The sequence below is a fragment of the Canis lupus genome, chromosome 4, assembly GCF_003254725.2.
Source record: "Canis lupus dingo isolate Sandy chromosome 4, ASM325472v2, whole genome shotgun sequence".
NCBI classification, from domain to species: Eukaryota; Metazoa; Chordata; class Mammalia; order Carnivora; family Canidae; genus Canis; species Canis lupus.
The window spans coordinates 23,009,162-23,020,846 of record NC_064246.1 but is presented as its reverse complement, the minus strand read 5'-3'; the positions used below and the strand labels follow the sequence as shown (position 1 = coordinate 23,020,846).

The 11,685-nt window shown below is 48.5% G+C and overlaps 1 long non-coding RNA gene across 1 annotated transcript; it reads right to left on the bottom strand.

Moving 5' to 3' along the window:
- Positions 1-281: 281 nt before the first annotated feature.
- On the bottom strand, positions 282-4,789 carry LOC125754954 (uncharacterized). Its single transcript, XR_007410149.1, has 2 exons — positions 2,807-4,789; positions 282-2,272 (listed from the first exon to the last, which is right to left on the bottom strand). It is a non-coding gene; the product is annotated as an uncharacterized LOC125754954 (long non-coding RNA).
- Positions 4,790-11,685: the final 6,896 nt, after the last annotated feature.

Here is an 11,685-nt window from a genome sequence, read left to right as displayed (position 1 = left end):
ATGAGAGACACACAGAGAGAGAGAGAGGCAGAGACATAGGCAGAGGGAGAAGCAGGCTCCCTGCAGGGAGCCTGATGCAAGACTCGATCCCAGTATCTTGGGATCACGACCTGACTAAAGGCACACAGATGCTCAACCACTGAGCCACCCAGATGCCCCAAGGAGTGGTTTTAATAGCCTTTCCATAATTGTGGGTTTTCTTCTTTGATAGTACACCAGAACTTAAGAAGTGGTAAGTTTCTTAAAGATTAGTTGCTATGTGGAATCTGAAACTACATCCATGAATATTTCATACACTTTTATTAAAGACTTTTTTTTTTTTTGAGAGAGAGAGTATGCAAGGGGGGAAGGGCAAAGGGAGAGAGAAAATCCCCAAGACGACTCCTCTCTGAGTACGGAGCCTGACCTAGGGCTCGATCCTGTGGCCCTGGGACGACAATCATGACCTGAGCCGAAATCAGGAGCTGCCAGCTTAACGGACTGAGCCACCCAGGTGCCCCAGTATTGTCTTATTTTAAAATCCATGATCTATCTTGCACTGGAAATGGATCTTTAACCCAGGTATCATGCATCAGTCACTTGGAAGTGTTTGGTTTGCCGAATGGTGCAGATCTTCCAAAAGATAACACATCATTAAACAATGCAAAAAAAATCACATTTGTTGACATCGTCACTCATCTCATCAGAAAAGTTTTTAAATATTAGCAAGCTGTCAAGCCCACAGTGGTGGATACAAGTTTTCCAAATTTCTGACTTCTGCTTTACAGCTCAGATTCATCATTGACAACGAATGTGATCAATCATTTTCCCCTGAAGTGACATCTTGTTTTATTTTTCATCCTTTCCCCTATGATCCTGTTTTGTTTCTTAAATTCCACATATAAGTGAGATCATATGATAATTGTCTTTCTCTGATTGACTTATTTCCTTAGCATAATACCCTCTAGTTTCATCCGTGTTGTTGCAAATGGAAAGATTTCAGTTTTTGATGGCTGAGTAGTAGTCGGTCCACTGTATATATATATATATATATATATATATATATATATATATATACACACACACACACACACCACATCTTCTTTATCCATTCATCCTTCAAGGGACATCTGGGCTCTTTCCATAGTTTGGCGATTGTGGACACACTAGTGCTACAAACATTGGGGTGCACGTGTCCCTTTGAATCACTATGTTTGTATCCTTTGGATAAATATACAGTTGTGCAATTGCTGATCATAGGGTAGCTCTATTTTAACTTTCTGAGGAACCTCCATACTGTTTTCCAGAGTGGCTGCACCAGCTTGCATTCCCAACCGTGCAAGAGGGTGCCCCTTTCTCTGTTGGTCACTCTTTCAAGTAAAAATGATATTCTGTGGACCAAGAGGCTAGTTTGCTTCCAACTCAGACAAGCTCACAAGTGCGTTTCCCTACAGCTGTCCACGTAGTTATCAGCCCAAGTGTTCTAGACACGTGGCCAATCTCATCACACAGAATATTAAAAGTCAGGCACTCACGGGCAGAGATTGAAAGAAATTGACCATTTTTAGGGGCGCCTGGGTGGCTCAGTGGTTGAGCATCTGCCTTTGGCTCAGGGTGTGATCCTGGGTCCCGAGATTGAGTCTTGCATCAGGCTCCTGGCAGGGAGCCTGCTTCTCCCTCTGCCTGTGTCTCTGCCTCTCTCTGTGTGTCTCTCATGAATGAATGAATAAATAAAATATTTTAAAAAGAAAAGAAATTAACCATTTTTACTGTTTCACCAAGGACACTCTTGAATGATGCTGGCATTTTTTTTGTCACTGAGAGTGTGTGTCTATGCAGGATACAGTGGCGACCTCCAAGTTTGGGGCCACTGCTTTACTTCCTGCTGAGGTTTCAGCAGTTTGACCTGCCATGGCTTCTGCATCATCAAATGTCCTCGTGGTGAGAAAGGCACTCCCTTAGTACTGCCCCATAGGGTCTCAGGGATTTCACTATAAAATCTTCCATGCAGATAATAGAACTTATGTATACATATAATTTTTTAAAAAAAGAACAGTATAATGCCCCAACTAACAAGTAACAGAAAAAGAAAGTCATAGAAAATGTATGTGCATCTCACCAGCAGACACGAGGTGATGCAAGGTGGCCGCCACACACTCATGCCACATCAAGCGCATCACACATGCCCCACCACAGATGCAGGTGGCTTCAAGGATCCTGTTTTGGGGACCTGAATCCCATTCGGTTAGAGCTGTGATTTTTCTGAAATGGCTAAAACTCCCAGGGGCGTTGCCTATGAAAAAAATATAGTCTCTCATTAATTTGCATCCTCAGGGTATGATTCAAAAGGTGCAAAAGACCACCTTGTATTTAAGTGTGAAATGCAAGTGTGAAATGGAGTTTGGATTTTTCTACTGACGTGAATATCTGAAGAGACTCTTGAAAATCAGGAGAGGACGCTGGAAACAACGTTTCTGTCTCAAGGGGGCAGCCCTGAGCAGTGCAGGGTCGGCCTTGCTGCCTAGCCCCAAATGCCTGCAGTGGGTGGGGGGATGGGGTGACTGGGTGACGGCACTGAGGAGGGCACTTGACAGGATGAGCATTGAGTGTTATACTATATGTTGGCAAATCGAACTCCAATAAAAAAATATACAAAAAATAAATTTAAAACAAAACAAAAACCCCACAAATGCCTGCAGTCCCTCTCCCTCATCATTGCGAGGAGCCAAGAGACCAGCACGGACTCCACACTTGCCACAGGGGCTGCTTCCCTGCAGGAGCCCCTGCCTCAGATCCAACCCCAGGGCCCCCAGGACCTGCTGCTCACCCAGAGTGTCTCAGTCCTTGGAGGCTGCTGACAAAGTGCCCAGAGTGGGGGGCTGATGAACAGCAGAAATGTATTTCTCCCAGTACCAGAGGCTGGAAGTTCCAGATCCAGAAGCCAGCATGGTCACGTTCCAGAGAGGCCCCTCTTCCAAGATGCAGACTGTCGATGTCTCATCATAGACTCACATGGAGAAGAAAAGCACCAGGAAGGGGATCCCTGGGTGGCGCAGTGGTTTAGCGCCTGCCTTCGGCCCAGGGCGCGATCCTGGAGACCCGGGATCGAATCCCACGTCGGGCTCCCGGTGCATGGAGCCTGCTTCTCCCTCTGCCTATGTCTCTGCCTCTCTCTCTCACTGTGTACCTATCATAAATAAATAAAAAAAATAAAGAAAAGCACCAGGAGGCTCTCTGAGGTCCCTTTTATAAGAGCACTGGCTCCATTCGCGAGGCCTCCACCCTGATGACCGACCTACTGCCCCAAGGTCCCACCTCCTAATGGCATCACATTGGGGGTTAGGATTTCAACATGCGAATTTGGGGTAGACAGGAACGTTGTCTATCACAGAGGGTGACTGAGGCCAGGCTGGGGCCAGGGGAGGGTCCCCCAGGGAGCAGTCTGTGACTTCAGGCTGGCTGCCTTTGGTAACCTCTGCTGTGTCACCAAGGGGCGGCGCCATGGTGAGGGTGCTGGCCTGGAACTGGGTGCTTGCAGGCACATCTGCTGCACAGCATCTGCGTGACTTGATCTTCAAGAAGCTGTGGAATGTCAGGGCCTCTGACGGCCTGGACAGCCAGAGAGGTAGCAGAGAACGGAGTCCTTCCAAACTCCAGAACTGTTCCTGTCCTCAGGGTGGCGTCCTCCAGGTCCAGCCTTATCTCTCCAGGGCCCTGCAGGTAGCATATTCTCTGTCTCCTCAGGGCCTTTGTACATGCTATTTCCTCTGCCCCCAAACCCTTTCCTACCTGCTGCACTAGCCTGATAACTCACCTTCCAAGTCTCACCTTAGATACCACCTCCTCTAGGAAGCCCTTCCTGACCCTCCTAAGTCTGAGTCAAGTGCCCTGGCAGCCCTGTAATCACCCATCAGAGCATTTATCTCTCACTCTCCCTATTCCTGGGTCTGTCTCCCCACTAGAGCTGTGAATCCACAGAGGGCAGGTCAGCTCTAGTTCTCTCCTGCATCCCCACAGGCCTGACACAGGGCTGGTGGTCATGGTTAATAATATCTAGGAACTGATGGATGACGCCAATGAATGGTGTAAACTGGAAGGTGTGGAGTGACTGCATTGCATCTGGAGGGACCAAGGGGAGAGATGCTGTGGGCAGCAGCATGTGCAGCTCAGAGAACGAGATCCTACAAATTTGGGGGACTGTGGGAGACTCAGGGGAGGGAAATGGCCCAGTGGTCTCATGCCTGGCTCCTGGCCAGTGTAAAGAAAAAGGAGCAGCAGGAAGAGCTCCCCTGAAGGAAGTAGGGTCTCTGGGGGTGGGAGATGGGGAGTTCAAGGGCCAGGGCCAGAGGAAGAGCCACATTGAGAGGGATGGTTGCAGGGGCAGGGATGTTGCTGGGGGTGGGGGGCTGTAGGGGGAGAGGCAGGATTCAGGATGGGGCAGGGAACCAAGGACTCTGGGACCCAGGCCTAGACCACAGGCTTGAGGAATACCCAAAGCTGCCTTCTTCACATGAGCCCAGGGGCAGGCCTCGTTAGTATTTCTAACTCTAATATAAAATCCAGGGGCCTCAACTCCTTCATTTTAGGGATGAGTGTGAAACGGGGACCCAGGGATGGGGTGACTGGGCCAGGGAAGCGGCAGGCCCGCGGCAGGGCCTCTGAGCAGCAGGGAGAGGTGGGGACAGGGTGGAATTCAGGCCTCCGCCTCCTTCCTCTCTGGGGTGGAAGGTGCGAGGTGCCCGGTGGTCCTCAGCACTTCTGCAGGCCTCGGCCTCAGCCCCATTTGACAACCCAGGTGGCCGAGGGGTGGGGGGGGCTTTCCCCGAGGTGTGGTGGGCAGTGCAGAGGAGCTCCGGAGAGAGTTCCTGAGGAGGGGGAGCCCGGGTGCTGCGGGAGGAGGTGGCCCGGGAGGGAAGGAGGGAGGGAAGAAAAGAGGGAGGGAGGGAAGGAGGAAAGGAGGGAGGGAAGGAGGGAAGGAAGGAGGGAGGGAGGGAGGGAGGGAAGGAAGGAAGGAGGAAAGGAGGGAAGGAAGGAAGGAGGGAAGGAAGGAAGGAAGGAAGGAAGGAAGGAAGGAAGGAAGGAAGGAAGGAAGGAGGAAAGGAGGGAGGGAAAGGAAGAAAGGAGGAGGGAGGGAGGGAGGGAGGGAAGCAGGGAGGGAGGCAGAGGCGCGCTGCTGGCGTCCGCGGGATGAGCCGGGGCTGCGGGAAGGGGCGAAGCGACCGGGCCGCGTGGGCGCCGCGCTGTGGACGCGCGCAGGTGTCGGCCCCGCCGCGGGCCTCCGGGGGCCCCACCGCCCAACCCCGGGCCCCCCACCCCCACCCCCACCCCCACCCCCAGGGGCGGCCTGAACCCGAACGTGCAGGCCCTCCGCGCGCTTTCGGATCCTCTTTCGCTTCTCCTTCCTTGGAGAGCCGACTGCGGGGTCCGCGGGGACGACCTGAAACTGCGTTTCGAAAGAGGATGAGGATCTGGGCGCCGGGGGTCTTGCGCAAGGGGCGGGGCGGGGGCGGGGAGGGGAGGGGAGGGGGGGAGGGGGGTGTCCTCGGAGCGAGCGGGGCCCGGGCGGGAGCTGCCCCAGAGCCTCCGCCCCCGCCCCCGCCGCCCGCCCCGAGCCCCGGAGAAGTCGGGGCCACGCTCCCTGCTGGGGGGCGGGGGGCGCCTGGCGGGCGGGGGGCGCTCAGCCGCGCGGGGAAGCCCAGGAGTTGCCGGCTCTGTTTTATTTTACGATGAAACTATTTTGGGGGGCGCCTGGGGGCTCAGCGGCTGAGCGTCTGGCTTCGGCCCCGGGCGTGAGCGGGGTCCTGGGATCGAGGCCTGCCCTGCGGGGAGCCCGCTTCTCCCTCGGCGGTGTCCCTGCCCCTCTCTGTGGGTCTTCATGAATAATAAATAAAATCTTTATTTTTAAAAATTCAACCGCTTAAACTTGTAAACGTGAAATTCCAAGTCTGACTTTCTTCTTTCTTTCCTCCTTCTTGCCCAAGGTCACCAGAGAGTTCGTGGGAGAGCAGGGACCCAATCCAAGCTTGATTCCGAGGCCGAGGCCGGGGCCCTCTGGCCAGTGCTCGGGGTAGCAAGACAGTGGACTGCCAGGACCTCTCCCCTGCCTTCTTCTTTCTTCTTCCTCTGGACAAATTTTTCTTTCTTTCCTTTTCTTTCTTTCTTTTTTTCTCTCCTTTCTCTTTTTCTGCTCGTGTCTCTTTTAACAGATATTTCCTGAGGACCTATCATGGGCTACGGGATGTTCTGGGCCCAAGGATGTGTCACTGAACAGACATGGTTCCTGCTTCTGCGAAATCACTGTGTAGTGAAGGCAAGTTGACAAATAAGTGGGAAAACAAGTGCATAACTATTAATTGTAGTAAGGATTCTGAAGGTTTGGTGTGCATCATATTTTTTTTGCATGCAAATGCATGCAATTTTCTATATTGCACATGCGTAGGCTTATTTTTCATTTCTTTAAAGATTTTATTTATTTTTAGAGAGAGAGAGACAGAGAGAGAGAGAGAGAGAGAGAGAGCATGCACAATTCAGGGGAGGGGCAAAGGGTGAGGGAGAAAGAATCTCCAGCTGAGCACAGATCCTCCTACCAGCCCGAGATCATGACCTGAGCTGAAATCAAGAGTCCTCTGCTTAACTGACGGAACCACCCAGGTGCCCCATATGTAGGCTTTTAAAAAAACACAAGGATCATATACAATACATGCTGTTCAGTATTTGTCTTTCTTACTTAAAAATGCATGGTGGGAAATGTTCCCAATTGGCAGGCACATGCAGGCTACCTTGTTATTTTTGGTGGCAGCATACTATTCTAACCTAGAATTGTGGGGCTGCTATATTAAGGACTTGCCACAGATTCTTGGAGTTCCTGGGGTCCTAGGATTGGCCTCAGGGATGGCTGGAGAGGGCACCGAGTGGGGTTTGTGGTCTGCCTCTCTTTAGCTAGCGCAGCCCTCCTTTGATATGTATCCTCCACCCTGGCTTCATATAAGTCACCTGAAAGCTTTTTAAAGCATTGAATCAGGGGGATCCCTGGGTGGCTCAGCAGTTTAGCACCTGCCTTCCGCCCAGGGCATGATCCTGGAGACCCAGGATGGAATCCCACATCTGGCTCCCTGTAGGGAACCTGCTTCTCCCTTTGCCTGTGTCTCTGCCTCTCTCTCTCTGTGTCCCTGCCTCTCTCTCTCTGTGTCCCTCATGAATAAATAAATAAAAATAATAATTAAAAAAATAAAAAAATAAAGCATTGAATCAGGATCTCTAGGGTGGGCTTGGGGAATGCATGTATTTTTTTTTTTTTTAATGAGTTCCTCAGATCTGTCTAAAGTACCACCAGGACTGAGAAGCGCTGTGCTATCGTGGGGTGGGTTTGGGGGTGGTCCACATGAAGATTTTGAAAGCCAGTGACCTCAAAGGAGGACATGGAGTCCTCACAGCAGGTTAGGAGCAAAGCAGCGCTGGGGTTGGAAGTCTTGCTGCCCACTCCAGGGCTCTTCCCTCTCAGATCACCTTTTCTGCAAATTTCCAGTGTATTTGCAAATTTCCCTGTCTTTGAATTCAGACATCACAGGTAAAGACAAGTGTGTTTTCTTCCTTCTTTTTAATTAAGATTTACATTGCTATTCCAAATATTAAGGCAATAAAGTTCTAATAAAAATAAAAAGATGTACATGGGTAGGCAATTCACAAAAGTAATCCAAAAGACCTATTAAAACGTGAAAAGGAACCCCAAGATAAAGACGCACAATTTATTTATTTATTTATTTTTTTAAGACACACAATTTAAACCAAAGATGATATGTCCTCCCACCCATACCATTGGCAAAGATGAAATGCTTAATGCTACAAAAACGTGGGGAAGTGGGCACTCCCCTTAAAATCATACCCATCCAATCATCTAGAGGGGATTTGGTAATACAGATTAAAAACATTAAAAAAAATACATTCTGTTTGCTCTAGCAATTCTACTTCTAGGAAAATGCATGTGCTAAGTAAGATACATGTAAAATATGTTATTTGTTACTCTTAAAATAATTGGAAAGAGCAAAAAGATCCAAAAATAAATTATTCTGCATCCCACTGTGGAACAATAAACAGCCATCAAAAAGGATGCATCTGAGGGTGCCTGGCTGGCTCAGTTGGTGGAGCATGTGACTCTTGATCTTGAGGATGCGAGCTCAAGGCCCACTTTGCGCATAGAGTCTACTTTTTAAAAAAAAAAGGTTGAAAAAAAGGATGAGTCTGACCTATGGATGTTGATATGGAGAAATGGATATATTGATAAAAATCAAGCTTCAAAATGGTGTTTGGATATGGTCTAATTTTTGCATAAAATTAAATATATGTGTATATTTGCATATGTACACATATTCATGTATATGTGTGTATATAGGTGTGTATGTATGTACATTTATGTATGATTGTGTACATATGTGTGTATGAATATATGTGTGTATGTGTAGACGTGTGTATGTATATGTATGATTCCGTGTGTGTATGTGACTAAGAGGATACTAACACTGGTTATTTCTGAGCAGTAGAATTACAGAGTTCTTTTGCTTTGTACTTTCATACATATCTATATTGTTAAACACAAGGAATACATAGTTATTAGAGAAAATTCAGAAAAATAGAATAAAGAACCCAAGTTCCCTTTGGTTCTATCCCACAAAACCTATGGCAGGACCACTTTAGCTCATTTGCCTCTGTTTTTTTTCCCTGTGTCTTTTTTATATAGCTGTTGTCATTTGGCATTAAAAATTTCACATCCCATTTTTTTTTCCGCCTTGCATTTTAATGTAAGCACATGCCTCACCATGAAAAACCCTTCTCAAATGGCACCGTTGGTGGCTGTGTAATATTCTATGACTGTCTCGCCGATGTTCCTTATCATTTTCTTCCTGTCGGACATTTGGGTCATCTCAGACTTTCTGCTGTTATGACTAATGCTGTAATGAGCATCTTTGTCATAATGTTTTTCTAAAGCTTCTAGGCTTAGGGTCAGTTCCCAGCAGTTGAATTAGTGGGCTGAAGGAAGGAACACTTTTTAAGTCCTTGGCACTCATTGCCAAATTGCTCTTTGAGAGGGTGGACCTGTATCCCCTACACCAGCCATGCAGGGGGCCCACTCTTGAGAGGCAATTTTCTATATTATTTTCAAATAAGACTGTTTCCTTTTCTGAATCTTTGCCCCACAAACACTCATTTTCCCCCTACCCCTGTCCTCCCTCCCTATGGTTTCGTGGACAAAGCAGGGTACCATGGGTTTAAATCACGACTGACTCTGTGACTAGCTGTGTGACTTGGGGAAGTCACTTGACCTCCCTGGACCTCCATATTCTTCCTCTAGTTCCTGTCTTCCTTCCCATGTGGCTGGAAAGATAAAGCACCTGACCTTGGAGAGTGTTACTCTCTTTCTTCTCTGGGACAGCGCCAAACCTTGTCCTCCAGGGATCTGGCAAGAAAGGCTCTCTTGGTTTGTGAAGGATATGTCCTGCTGCCTTTCCCAGAACCAAAGCAATTGCTCTCCTTCAGGCCTTCCTCTCCTGGGAGAGAGAGCAGGGACGTGTTGGCTCCCAGGCAGCTTTGTCTTTCTCTTTCTTGTAAACCAGTATAGAGAAACTGCAAGTGACCTTCTTCCTCCTTGGCCTACCTGGAGACTGAAAGGTTCCTACTGAAGATTCAGGGTAAAAAGCACCAGAATCCCTGGATGTATTTACTTGTTGAGACATGTTTGCATTCATTAGACCATTCATTTAGTCACACATCCCACTAGGGTTAATGGAGGCCTCCTTCTGGGTGCCTGCCTTGCTGCACTCTGAGAAATACCAAGGCCTCTGCCCTGTAAAGTGACATGTTGAGGGAAGCAGGGTGGGACTATCACAGGCTTCCGATGGCCCTTTCCATCAAGTTTGGACTGCTTCAGCCTGCAGAGCTCTGAATGATCAAGTCCACCTCTACCAGATACCTGGTGTTCCTGGAACCTCTGCTTGGAAGGCTTCCATGTTCTGCCCTCTTGGCCAGGCTGTTGCTTATCCAGGGTCCCAGCTTAGCTCTACCTTCTCCCAGAAGCCTTCTAGGACTGTCCAGCTTCAGACTGAGCAGCCCCCATGTGTTTCCAAGGCAGCCCTTCCTTTTAAATCTGATCACACATTCTATGACCTTCTCTTGTTAGTCATCCCATCAGACTATAACCTCTTGAGGGCAGAGATTATATCTATCTTACTGAACCTTCCATCTATTTTATCCAAAACAATGCTCTGCATACAGTAGACACTCAAAAAATATTTGGGGGGGGGGGGATAAGTGTATAGAGAACCAAGGCAATGTGAAGTGAAACCCTCTGAAAGGTACGGCTCTCCAGCATGCTGTGGAAGCCCAATGGTGCTGAAAGAAGTGGGATGTGAATTGGCTTCACAGAGTAAGCAGGAATCAGATGAGCAGATGGGGAGGAAAGGCATTCCTGGTTTAAAAAAAATATATTGGCACAAGCAGAGACAAGATGGCGGCATAGCATAGTAGGTGTGAGGTTATCTGGTTGGCTGGGTGGAGGGCTTTGACAGGGAGTGCGTAAGAAAGGTGGGCATTGCAGATTGTGGGCACAGAGGCGGAAAGTGAAGGGGGCACTCTGGAGAGCAGTGAGAGATGCGGGGAGAGGAATTGAGTGTTGGCTGCCAGGGAGATGGTTTGGCTCTGGTCCTATGAGCAGTAGAGAGACAGCAAGAATTACTGAGCAAAAAGTAGCAGCAGAGTGCGGTGTCATGTGGTATGATGGGCCCAGCTCTGTACAATGAGCCTGAAGACCTGGGTTCAACTCCATTTCCACCTAGCTTTCTGGCCCGGCAAATCTTTTTCATTGCCCCAAGACTCATTTATTCAACAAAAAATGTTGACCTCCTTCATACCAGACACTGTTCTGGGCTCTTGGAATTCAGTGACAGTGAGGGTGGACCCAGTCTCTGTTCTCACAGATCCTTCCATTTTTCACAACTGGAAAGCCTGCAGGGAAAACTATGCCATGAGTGTGGATGATGACTAATAAAATTTTCCCTAATGTCTGTTAAAAAAAAAAAAAAAAAAGGGCACCTGGGTGGCTCAGTTGGTTAAGCACCTGCCTTTGGCTCAGGTCACGATTTCAGGGTTCTGGTGTCATTGGGCTCCCTGCTCGGTGGGGAGTCTTCTTCTCTTTCTACTCTGCCCCTCCCCTCTGCTGGTGCTCTCTCATGCTCTTTCTCTCAAATAAATAAATAAAATCTTAAAAAAAAAAAAAGAAGAAGACTGTATGGTCTTGGTAGTATCAGATGGGATAGCTTATGTGAAGCCATTTGTGATGGCTGTAGGAAATGATAATGAAGATGATGGTGGCCTCTGAGATTTAGGGAGTCCCCGAAAATGGAGTGGGGGATGGACGGGGCAGAGAGAATGTATAAGAAGGTCATCTCTTGGTCCCTTTGGGACTTGAGTGAGAATCTCTTGAAGACAGGGCTCCGCTATGCCTTCCTCTCAGCAAAGGAGTTGGAAGATATGATTTTCTGTGTCAACACCAGCCCACTGATGTCTCCCAGCCCAGGAAGAAGGCCTAGCTTGTTTCTCAGTGAGTCCTTTTGTCTCTAAACCCAGATCAAGTGTTTTAGAGATATGGAGAGAACAATGAGGATTGTTACCAAAGGAAGCACAGCTTTGGGCAGAGATTGGCTTCCTTCTGGCCAC